The sequence below is a fragment of the Elephas maximus genome, chromosome 17 (genome assembly GCF_024166365.1).
Source record: "Elephas maximus indicus isolate mEleMax1 chromosome 17, mEleMax1 primary haplotype, whole genome shotgun sequence".
Classification (NCBI taxonomy): domain Eukaryota; kingdom Metazoa; phylum Chordata; class Mammalia; order Proboscidea; family Elephantidae; genus Elephas; species Elephas maximus.
The window spans coordinates 13,956,069-13,969,043 of NC_064835.1; positions in this window are offsets into that span (position 1 = coordinate 13,956,069).

Here is a 12,975-nt window from a genome sequence, read left to right on the forward strand (position 1 = left end):
TTGAAAGTTTTTGCATTATATCTACCCAGAATTAATAGATTTTTTTTTTAAAGATAATTCACAGAAAAATTTGCTCCTAAGTTAATTCCTGTTAACCAAAGGCAGAAAATGTGTGGGTCTGTAGTATATTTTCATTTTCCCTGTCTTGAACATTCTTAATGCAACAGGTCACCTGGTCCTTAGATGTAGTTTACTTAACTACATGGATCATTCAAATCAAGGAGTTGCCAAGTGTATATACAATCGCTCTTTCCATGAGTCTTTGCCCTGATGACTGCAAAACGCTGTTAAGGAATATTTGCATCTGTATAGAGAAGGGAGTCTGCTCTCCGGAATAGACCCCATCAGAAAGCAATTTGGCAAACTAATTTGACAAGGGGAAAGTGATTTATCATATAATGTAAAAGCTTCTAGGTACGTATCAGAATACTCAGGGCAGAAAATGAAAAGACGTGTGGATAGCACACAGCACAATTTTTTGCTCTTAAAACAAGGGCTCACATTCTAAATGCTTACTTTGAACCTCTAAGGGAGAAGAGGAGTGGAAATATTCTGAATATTCCTTCAAGGCTAGCAGAAATGTAGGGAGTTGGAGGTGCTTGACCTCCGGAGATTATAGTCAAGTCTCCCAAGTGTTAGCATTTTCTAAGTGCACTTTCGACCTATTTTTTTCCCATAAAAAATTACTTTCACTAGTTAACGTTATGCGGAACGCAAGAACTAAGGGAGAGAGATCTCACCACCATTGTCTTAAACCTCAGTCCCTGGGTGGGGCAAACGATGGATGCCCTTGGCTGCTAACCAAAAGGTTAAAGGTTCAAGTCCACCCAGAGGTGCCAGGGAAGAAAGGCCTGGTAATCTACTTCCAAAAAAATCAGTCGTTGAAAACCCTACGGAGTATAGTTCTACTCTAACACACACGGGGTTGCCATGAGTCAGAATCGGCTCCGCGTCCATTTTTTTGTGTGTGTCTTAAACAACCCCCAGAAACACACTGAACAATTTACCCAATAGCAACCAATTTAAATACACACTATTTAAGCAAATTGCCCTGAAATCATTGACTATCTAAATCATAGGGAAACACGCATCTATCAAATAGCCCTGAATAGTCATTGTTTTAGGAAAAACAGTTTCCCACAGTTACAACACATGAAGACTTCATTGTATTTTCAGGCATTGTACCCTGGAAACACAAATTCAGCAACAGCTCATCTTCCTGATAGGCCCCATGTAGGCACGAGCCCCTGGCTCATACGAACCGAGAGACCTCACAACTACATCAGCACCAACTGGCTCTACTTTCTTTCCCCTAGAGTTTTCCATACTTTGTTGGGAGGATGAAACTATAAAACTTCCAAGTATGTAGTGATTTGAAAAATTTCATAATAAGATGTTGTAAAATGTATGGATGCATTTCTAAGTCTTCTATCAAGAGGTATGTATCGTTCTGGGCGGCGGGGGGCTCTAATGTTACAGAAACAACAACAACCACCACAAAATTCCCATCTTTGGGTCTAATCTTAGAAGCGACTTCTTTAAACGTCCCCATGCAAAACGTGAACTTCAGTTAGCTATCACTGGCCAAGTCTGCTCCTATGGCTGTCTTATTTGTATAGACAATTTCAAATGCAAGCATTTTCACCAATTCCTACACTATTTATTCCAACCCTATTCTGGGCTTTCCCCTCTCACAGGAAGAGTGTAAAACATACGAGTTGGAAAAATGAGAATGCCTGAATCTTTTAGTTTTGTGGAACTGAGACAAAAACATTTACATTAAATCAAACACGTAAGAAGGTGAAGATGGTGGAGATAACGCAGGAGTTGAGTCTGTCGGTGAGCCCCTGCCCTAGCCCTCGCTTCTCCTGGGACCTTGAGTGAGCCACCCTCCCTGGGGTGTTACCGGCTGTCCTCTAAGGTATCTTCCTCCCCCAAAATGTTAAGTGAAGAAGAGTTCATGTCTAGTAAAACCCCTAAGCAGATTTTTGTTAAAAGGTACGAAAAATTATCTTAATTCTCATTCCGAGATATTTTTAAATACGATAAGAAGGAACACAACGGCTCCTTCAAATTTAAAACAGTGAATAAAAATCTGCTGGAACCAAGAATCAAGAAATGAAATAAAAAAACAGGATTACCCTGAGGAAGGAAGATTGAATTTAATAAAACAATTCTTTGTAGACACTACACAAAAGATCTTAGCATTATTGCTTTTGGAATAAATGCATGATTTCATAAATGGAAAAAAAAACTAAACTGATTACCTTGAACATGGAGTAAATAAACGTTAAAGCTTCAACATTATCCGTAAGATACATAATAAACACCAATACTTTACCCCTAGGATGCTGAAAGTTATTTCGGTGCCCATTCCCACTCAGTAAGGGCACTAAGGTTCCACTGTATTTCTACAGGTGTGTGTGTACTTGTATGTATAATTTGACGGTCTCAGGGTCAGTTGCAAGGAAAAAATCTCATTATGATTACTCTTAAAATCTGTAATATTTAGCTTTAAGCTTTCCTTCTCCAAAACATGTAAATATTTAGCAAAAGTTCTGTTTAATTTTCCCTAAGTTACATGACATTAGGGATTTACTACTGAAAATCCACTCGTCTCCATTTACTAAGCTTTCAAACTCTAAAAGAACTTCTGTGGCTTCTTCTGCCCAGTTGTCCATTTTGTCACCATAACATCCAAAACCTGAGAGACAGAAAAGAAATTTTGAGCTTTTTTTTAAATGAAAGAAATATGGTCTTCTCAAACTAATCTCAAAGGAAAATGGGGCCTAAGACTTTCATTAAAACCAGATGAAATAGTGCACTTGGCAAATACTGGCTAACAAAGTCCTCTGAGGCAAGAAAGGGAAAGAAAAGAAAGAAATTCACATCACTAAAAATCAGTGTTTATTTTTAAATTTTTGTTGTTCTAGGCAGAATCAATGAACTGAATCAAACTTCTCTTTAAAAGTAATTTAGAAAAGAACACCTATGCCACTATACTCCTCTTGTAAGAAGAAGCTATATTTAAGGAGGAAATGTAAACTCAAGAGTCAAACACCAATTCCAAGGATGGCATCAACGGCAAATTGGGACTATAGCTGTGCTTTGCGGTAGTTATAAAGAGTAAACTCAATGGAAATTTGGAGCCTGGTTCTTCCAGATTTGAAGTTGGACTATGGATTTCTAAGGTCCCCCTGTGGAGGCAGCTTCTTGCCTATTTCCTTTCTATATCATGAGTCTTTGATGACTTGGCATGCCAACCCAGCTCATCTGGACCATGTCAGGATTTAGAAAGGGTGAAAGATGACCAGTTAGATTAACCATAAAGATTAGAGTTTTAAGTCAACAAACGAATTTAGACTTTTTCTTTAAAGAACCACAGTTATTGATCACTCACCATTTACTGAGCACATCGTAGGGGTCTTTGCATTTATTATTTCCTTCAGTCTCCCTCAATAATCCTATGAAATAGTTATTTCTCTATTTTCTAGATGAGGAAACAGTGGCCAAGAGAGGTTCAGTAACTTGCCCAAGGTCATTTTATTTGACTTCACAGAATATTTGATAGAGTTGAAAACGAATCATTGCAAAGGATCTTGTCTGGGCGTTTTAGTGAACAAATACCAAATATAGTATAATTTATGTTATCTAGCCTCAATATTGTTTTGGAGGATAGTGGTCAGCCAAGTATTCTATTGTGATTAGAGGATTATCATATGATTACCAAATTTTAAAAGAAAGTTAGATTTTTATGCTAAAATAAATTTCACACTAAAATTCCACTGAACATGGATTAATCTTCATAGCTAAATAGTTTAGAATGCAGATTCTGGAGTCAGACCTGGGTTTGAATCCTAGCTTCACCACTTATCAGTTGCATGTACTTCGCTCATTCATTTATTTATTCATCAAATATTTATTGATTGCCTACCTTGTATCAGGTATTAGGTCTACGGTGGTAAATGAAGCAGATATCTCTGCCCTATAGAATTAGTGTTTTTGGAGGACACAATTCAAGCTATGACAAAAAAAAAAAAAAATTTTTTTTTTTTATGACAAGGAGGAGCCAAATCAGTAAAGTTATTAACATCTTAAAAATATGAGGTCACTTCCAGTAAAAACTTTACTATAGAAGTCTCTTGTGAGAGTATACTCCAAAAAGCTTGTTTTAATATTCAGAATATATAAAGAACCCCTGCAATGTAACAACTAAAAGACAAACATCCCTATCAAAAAATGAGCAAAGAACTTGAATAGACATTTTACCAAAGAAGATATACAAATGGCCAACGAGCAAAAAAAAGATACTCAATGACATGAGTCGTTAGGAAAATGTAAATCCAAACCACAGTATCACTTCATATCCATTAGGATGGCTATGATAAAAAAAAAAAAAAAAGGGGGGGAACGACAGGACGTGGAAAAAGTGGAACCCTCCTCCACTGCTGGTAGGAATGCAAAATGGCGCAGCCACCGTGGAAAACAGTTTAGCAGCTCCCCAGAAAGTTAAACATAGAATTATGGCACATACGGTGCGGCAATTCCACTCCTAAATATACATCCAAAAGAAGTGAAAGCAGGAATGCAAGCAGATACTTGTATACCGATGTTCCTGGCAGCACTGTTCACAATACCCAAAAGGTGGAAACAGCCTAAATGTCCATCAACAGATGAACAGATAAAGAAAATGTGGAACATACATACAGCCATAAAGAGAAATGAAGTCCTGATACATGCTACAACAGGGATGAACCTTGGAAACATTAAGCTGGGTGAAATAAGGCAGTCACAAAAGGACAAACATTATGTGATCCCACTTACATGAAACATCTAGAACAGGCAAATGTATAGAGACCAAGGTTCATTAGCGGTTACCGGGGCAGAAGGGAGAGGGGAAAGGAGAATCATTTCTTGGGGACTCAGAGTTCCTGTTAAGGGTGATGGAAAAATTTGGAAATGGATAGTGATGATGATTATACAACATGATGGATGCAGTTAACGTCCCTGAATTATACTCGTAACAATTTTGAAATGGCAAAAGTTTTATTATGCATATTTTTAACAGAATTAAAAAAAAAAATTTGTTGATGTTCCTGAATGCTGAAGTACAGTTTAAAAAGGAAAATTATCAAGCATGCAGGCTTTCCAGAAGGAAAGAGCAATCAAAAGCTACTAAAAACAGCGATGCATTAACAAAAAGAAAATGAGCAGCTTTCATTTATTAAAAATTATGTAAACACACTCATTCCAGGCTCGTTATTATTGTACTTCGGTCTTTTTGCTAAACATTATCAGCAGGTAGAAATAAACGATGAAGATCTATTCTCAGCTAGCATTAAAAAATAGAAACTTCTTTTCAATATATTGATCCTCACAAATTTTTTTCAGACTAGTTGGACTGATGACAAGTACTTTAGCCTATGGAATTTCAATCAGGATTAATATAAAATTTCAAAGTTCACAAAAAGGATCCAAGAGAAATCAGAGGACAACTTCCCTATCATTTTCTAAATTAAAACTTTAGAGATTTTTCCCATATGATCAAAAACATGCATCTCAAAGCTTTTATTATGCAATGGAGACCACTTTATAAGCAAAAATAACAAGTAACCTTGTATAAAGGATCTTATTAATTTGTTAGTACTTACCCAATGAATAGAAAATGTGCTGGTAAATATCCATGAAAGACTGTTATATGAGTTGGTTACTTGAACCCTAACTCTGATTATTACACTAAGGCACGTATGAGCTTGAGCTGGTCAAGACACTTGGTGTCTTCTATCCGCCCTCTTTTTTCTCCTCCCATTCTTATTTCTACTCACTCACCCTCTATTCCTTCCCTTCCTCTCAGTGTACCCAACAACTACTGAAGTCACTAATAGGAATATGTTGTTTTTAGATGCCATGCAGTCAATTCCAACTCATGGCGACCCCGTGTGTGCAGAGTAGAACTGCTACATAGGGTTTCCAAGGCTGTGACCTTCTGGAAGCAGATTGCAGGCCTGTATCCCAAGACACCTCTGAGTGGGTTTGAACCGACAACCTTTTGACTAGTAGTCGAGTACTTAACTATTTGCGCCACCCAGGGACTCTATATTTCTATAGAAATAATAAAAATAGCATTATTTAGAAGTAGGTGTGGGGAAAAAGGAGGTTAAGTATATAAAATAGTACCCAAAATGAGACAATTGTAAACTTGCTTGTCACAAAATCCTACATAAGTGCTAAGGATGGGCCACTCATTTGGTTCGAAGCTCTCTAACAAACAATGCAAAGAGGAAAACAATAAGCTACCCTATTGAGTGCCTACAGGATAGAAACAAACTGCTTAGGTTAACTGGTAAATGAGGTGGAAAAAAAATGGGTACAATCATTTAGAAAGCGCAGCCAGCGATTTTACTTCTTCCACTGGGAACTACATATCCGTGGGAGGTGCCTTTTGTCAGCTATGACAGCCTTTTAAACCAAGTGTTAAAATAAATTGAACTTAGAACCAGACTGTCAAATTGCTGTATTGCAAAAACGAGCATAATTGTTCCCTATGCTAAGAACAGAAAGAACTCTCTCCTGCATGTGCTGTTAAGGATACAGGACTGTAACAATACGAAGGCCTCGTTATTGAGCGCTCACTGTGTACCAGGCTCTGTGACCTGCGCTCTACATACATTATATTGTCAATAACATCCTCACTCTAGTTGGCTAGCACGAATTTAAACGGCCATTTCTTTCTTACAGAGTGCCTTAATACAAGCCATTGACATTGTGCCGAGGTTCAATTCCACAAATAAGCAGTTCGGCAGAGTCTGGGGATGAGACACAGCTCTCCAAAGATGTAGCTTTAATTGTGGTTTCAATTTAGAGCAAAATTGTGGCAGGCATGCTACCTGCATCAGAATCGCCTGGGATGTGTATTAAAAATACATATTCCTGGAGTCCTCTCCAGACTAAGTGAATCAGAATCCTGGGGGTTACATCCGGAAGATGGCATTTTAAGCTTAAACACTCAGTTGTGTTTTTTTTTAACGGGTACCCTCATTTTAGGTTGAACATTGACTAATTCTTCTTGGTATAATGACTAGCCAACTGCCTGGAAGAGATCCATATTTATGCCTGTTCCCAAGAAAGGTGATTCAACTGAACGTGGAAATTACAGAACAACATCATTAATATCACACGCAAGCAAAATTTTGCTGAAGATCATTCAAAAACGGCTGCAGCAGTATATTGACAGGGAACTGCCAGAAATTCAGGCCGGTTTCAGAAGACGACGTGGAACCAGGGATATCATTGCTGATGTCAGATGGATCCTGGCTGAAAGCAGACAATACCAGAAGGATGTTTACCTGTGTTTTATTGACTATGCAAAGGCATTTGACTGTGCGGATCATAACAAATTGTGGATAACATTGCGCAGAATGGGAATTCCAGAACACTTAATTGTGCTCATGAGGAACCTTTACATAGATCAAGAGGCAGTTGTTCAGACAGAACAAGGGGATACTGATTGGTTTAAAGTCAGGAAAGGTGTGCGTCAGGGTTGTATTCTTTCACCATACCTATTTAATCTGTATGCTGAACAAATAATATGAGAAGCTGGATTATATGAAGAAGAACGGGGCCTCAGGATTGGAGGAAGACTCATTAACAACCTGCGTTATGCAGATGACACAACCTTGCTTGCTGAAAGTGAAGACTTGAAGCACTTACTAATGAAGATCAAAGACCACAACCTTCAGTATGGATTGCATCTCAACATAAAGAAAACAAAAATCCTCACAACTGGACCAACGAGCAACATCGTGATAAATGGAGAAAAGATTGATGTTGTCAAGGATTTCATTTTACTTGGATCTGCAATCAACAGCCACGGAAGCAGCAGTCAAGAAATCAAAAGACGCGTTGCATTGGGTAAATCTGCTGCAAAGGACCTCTTCAAAGTGTCGAAGAGCAAAGATGTCACCTTGAAGACTAAGGTGTGCCTGACCCAAGCCATGGTATTTTCAATCGCATCATATGCAATGAAAGCTGGACAATGAATAAGGAAGACTAAAGAAGAATTGATGCCTTTGAATTGTGCTGTTGGCAAAGAATATTGAATATACCATGGACTGCCAAAAGAACGAACAAATCTGTCTTAGAAGAAGTACAACCAGAATGCTCCTTAGAAGCAAGGATGGCAAGACTGTGTCTTACATACTTCGGACATGTTGTCAGGAGGGATCAGTCCCTGGAGAAGGACATTATGCTTGGCAGAGTACAGGGTCGGTGGAAAAGAGGAAGACCCTCAATGAGGTGGATTGACACAGTGGCTGCAACAATGAGCTCAAGCATAACAACGATTGTAAGGATGGCTCAGGACGGGGCAGTGTTTTGTTCTGTTGTGCATAGGGTCGCTATGAGTCGAAACCGACTCAACGGCACCTAACAACGAGAATAACAACCACCCTCATTTTGTGAACTGATAGTATCTCGAACACTGGTCTCCAAATGTTTTGAGTGCCCATTTGTAAGAAATTTTTGCACATGGCCCCCCAACCTTGTATTTATGTTGACTTATAAATTGGAAAGCAGTATTAGTTTATTAGTTTACTAGTACATTATATATATATGTATACATATAAAAGCACACATAAAATTTAAGAGAATGAGGTTTTAAATAATAATTATTATATAAAGATATTTTAGTAGAAGCAAAGTAATGATATATGCTTTATTCTTTTTGAAAATTTTAGATACCAGAGCATTCTACAATCATTAGTAAAATGCTAGCACATTAATAAGGTTTCCTATGGTGACACAATGGTCAAGCGCTTGGCTTAACTGAAAGGTCCGTGGTTTGAACCCACCAGCAGCTCTGGGAGAGAAAGATGCAGCAGTCTGTTTCCGTAAAGATTTACAGCCTTGGAAATCCTATAGGGCAGTTCTACCCTGTCCTACAGGGTCACTATGAGTCGACACTGACTTGATAGCAAAGTGTTTCAGTTTTTTGCATGCTGTTTTTGCTTATGAATGGGATTTCTAATCAGCTAAAAAGTTTTGAGGAGTATGTTTGTAAATGAGCAACGTATATGTCTGTCTGAGTTATCTAGTGTGCTGCTATAACAGAAACACCACCATTGGATGGCTTTCTCAAACAGAAGTTTGTTCTCTCACAGTCTAGGAGGCTAGAAGTCCAAATTCAGGGTGCCAGCTCCAGGCGAAGGCTTGCTCTCTGTCTTTGTCATCAATCTTCCCCTGGTCTAGGAGCTTCTCAGAGCAGGAACCCCGATTCCAAAGGACTTGCTCTGCTCCTGGTACTACTTTCTTGGTGGTATGAGGTCCCTCTTAGGCACTGTGCTTCCTCCTTCTGGTATCCCCCTGCTTCACCCTGGAGCAGCTCCCCTATAGCCCTGAGCCCAAGTGTAGCCCAGGTAGGTGGGCACTGGAGGATTGGATCAGGGGGCCTGCAGGAGGGTTACCACTAGGGGGAGCTGCAGACAGACACACTCCCCCCTGCACCCCCCTCCCCATCCCCTGACCCTGCAGCCCCTCCTCTGTGCACTGGGCCAGTTTCTTGGGTGGTACAAAACCCCCGGCAGTGCGGGCACTGACAGGCCCAGGGCTTGAGCCCAGCGGGGCAATGTCCAAGTGTTCACTTTGTAGAATTGTAAATGTTTAATTAAAATTTTGGTTGTGAAATATACCATACACATAAGTGTTTATAAAGATAAATACTGTAAAGAATTATAATAAAGCGAACAGTCATGTACCCACCACAGGTTAAGAAAGAAAACGTTACTAGTACCGTCAAACCTCTGTTTATGGCCCTCCCTAATCTTATATATGCACGCACCCCTTCTCAAAGTAACTACTATCTTATTAATCATTCCCTCTTTGTAATTTTATTTCCAAACAGTAAATTACCTCTTTTTTCCTTTGTTCAAATTTTGTATAAAAGGGATCATGTTGTATGTATTTATTGAATGGCTTTTTTTTTTTCTCATTCAACACCATCCTTTTGAGACTCATCCATGCTAATGTGTGCAGCCCTATTTCACTCATTTTTACTACTGTATAATGGCTAAAAAAAAAAAATTTTTTTTTTTTTTTTTTATAACGGCTATTCTCTTAAAAGTCTCAAACTCCTTTTATCAGTTTGATAGTAGTTTTCATTATGTCTGGATGCGAATTTTCTCTAATGCTTTTCCAGTATCTATTGAGTCAATTATATGATTTTTCTCCTTTAACTTATTAATGTGGTGAATCACTTCATTGATTTTCTAATAGTATGCCAATCTTGCGTTTCTGGGATAAACCCAACTTGTTTATAAAATATTAACTTTTTTTGAATACAGTTGGATTACTAATTAGTTTATGTTGGCCTGTAGTTTTTCTTTCTCATACTATCCTCACTAGAATTTCATACCAAAATTATTCTATCCTCACAAAATGAGTTCCAGAATGTTTCCTATTTTCTTTATTCTCTGCAACTGCTTTTGGAAGCTTGGGATTATTTTTTCTTTTGTTGTTTTGTAGAGCCCATATTTTCTTTTTGGAATAATTTTTAGCCACTAAGTCAATGTCTTTAATACTAAAACCGGGACTAATCTAGTTCTCTATTTCTTCATGAGTCAGTTTTTTGTTTGTTTGTTTTTTTAATAATTTTTATTGAGCTTTAAGTGAACGTTTACAAATCAAGTCAGTCTGTCACATATGAGCTTATATACACCTTACTCCATACTCCCACTTGCTCTCCCCCTAATGAGGCAGCCCTTGCAGTCTATCCTTTCGTGACAATTTTGCCAGTTTCTAACCCTCTCTACCCTCCTATCTCCCCTCCAGACAGGAGATGCCAACACAGTCTCAAGTGTCCACCTGATACAAGTAGCTCACTCTTCATCAGTATCTCTCTCCAACACGTTGCCCAGTCCCTTCCATGTCTGATGAGTTGTCTTCGGGAATGGTTCCTGTCCTGGGCCAACGGAAGGTTTGGGGACCATGACTGCTGGGATTCCTCTAGTCTCAGTCAGACCATTAAGTCTGGTCTTTTTATGAGAATTTGGGGTCTGCATCCCACTGATCTCCTGCTCCCTCAGGGGTTCTCTGTTGTGCTCCCTGTCAGGGCAGTCATCGGTTGTGGCCGGGCACCATCTAGTTCTTCTGGTCTCAGGATGATGTAAGACTCTGGTTCATGTGGCCCTTTCTGTCTCTTGGGCTCATAGTTGTCGTGTGACCTTGGTGTTCTTGTTCTTCATTCTCCTTTGATCCAGGTGGGTTGAGACCCATTGATGCATCTAGATGGCTGCTTGTTAGCCTTTAAGACCCCAGAAGCCACATTTCAAAGTGGGATGCAGATTGTCTTCATAAAGTATTATTTTGCCAATTGACTTAGAAGTTCCCTTAAGCCATAGTCCCCAAACCCCCGCCCTTGCTCCGCTGACCTCTGAAGCATTCGGTTTATCCAGGAAACTTCTTTGCTTTTGGTCCAGTCCATTTGAGCTGACCTTCCGTGTATTGAGTATTGTCCTTCCCTTCACCTAAAATAGTTCTTATCTACTAACTAATCAGTAAATAACCCTCTCCCACCTTCCCTCCCCAACTCGTAACCACAAAAGTATGTGTTCTTCTCAGTTTATACTATTTCTCAAGATCTTATAATAGTGGTCTTATACAATATTCGTCCTTTTGCCTCTAATTTCACTCAGCATAATGCCTTCCAGGTTCCTCCATGTTATGAAATGTTTCACAGATTCGTCACTGTTCTTTATCGATGCGTAGTATTCCATTGTGTGAATATACCACAATTTATTTAACCATTCATCCATTGATGGACACCTTGGTTGCTTCTAGTTTTTTGCTATTGTAAACAGAGCTGCAACAAACATGGGTGTGCATATATCTGTTTGTGTAAAGGCCATGAGTCAGTTTTGATAACTTATATTTTTATAAGAATTTTTCAATTTTATTTAAATTTTAAATATTATTGGCATAAATTTGTTTATATCTATTAATTATCATTTTAATGTCTGTAGCAATGTCCATTTCTTTCATTCCTGACATTATTTCTGCCTCCTTTCTTTTTTACTCAGTCTTGCCAGAGGATTGTCAATTTTATCAGTCTTTCAAATAATCAACCTTTGATTTTGTTCTTCTTTTCAAATTGAATTTATGCTTCCTATTTTATTTATTTCTGCTTTTGTTTTATTATATACTTTCTTCTCCCTTCTACTTCTTTAAGTTAACTTTGCTATTTTTCCCTTAAATGCAGGCTTAAAATATAGGCTTTGAGTGATTCTTTTTTTTTCTATACTAAGCATTTAAAGCTATAATGTTCTCTCTAAGAACTGCTTTAGCTCGATCCTACAAGTTTTGATATGTAGCTTATTATTATTATTACCCATTAAAATATTTCCTATTTTTTATAACAACATTTAGCATTAGGTCTAGTGAAATTTTATAAGCAATATATGATATTGTATAACTCTAAAAATCATGAAATCATGAAGGACTGTTTTTACATTATGGTTACCTAATTTTTATCTAACCATTGTGTTGCTTAGCTTGTTGTTGCTGGTTGCCATTGAGTCGATTTTGACTCATGGCCACTCCACTGCTCCACAGAGTTTTCAAGGCTGTGACCTTTCAGAGGCAGATCACCAGGTCTGTCTACCAAGGTGCCTTTAGGTGGATTTGAACTGCCAAATTTCAGCTAGTAGTCAAGCACTTACCCATTTGTGCCACCCAGGGACTCCATTGCTTAGCTTACGATGTTGTTACTGTATTTTATCTGTGCTTTCCTTATAAAAAATCTTCTTTATAAATTTCTTTTGGAAACCATAAATTCCACTTAATTTATCGTTGTCAGGCACCATCGAATCAGTTCCAACTCATAGCGACTGTCTTGGTCATCTAGTGCTCCTATAACAGAAACACCACAAGTGGATGGCTTTAACAAAGAGAAGTCTATTCTCTCGCAGTACAGGAGGTTAGAAG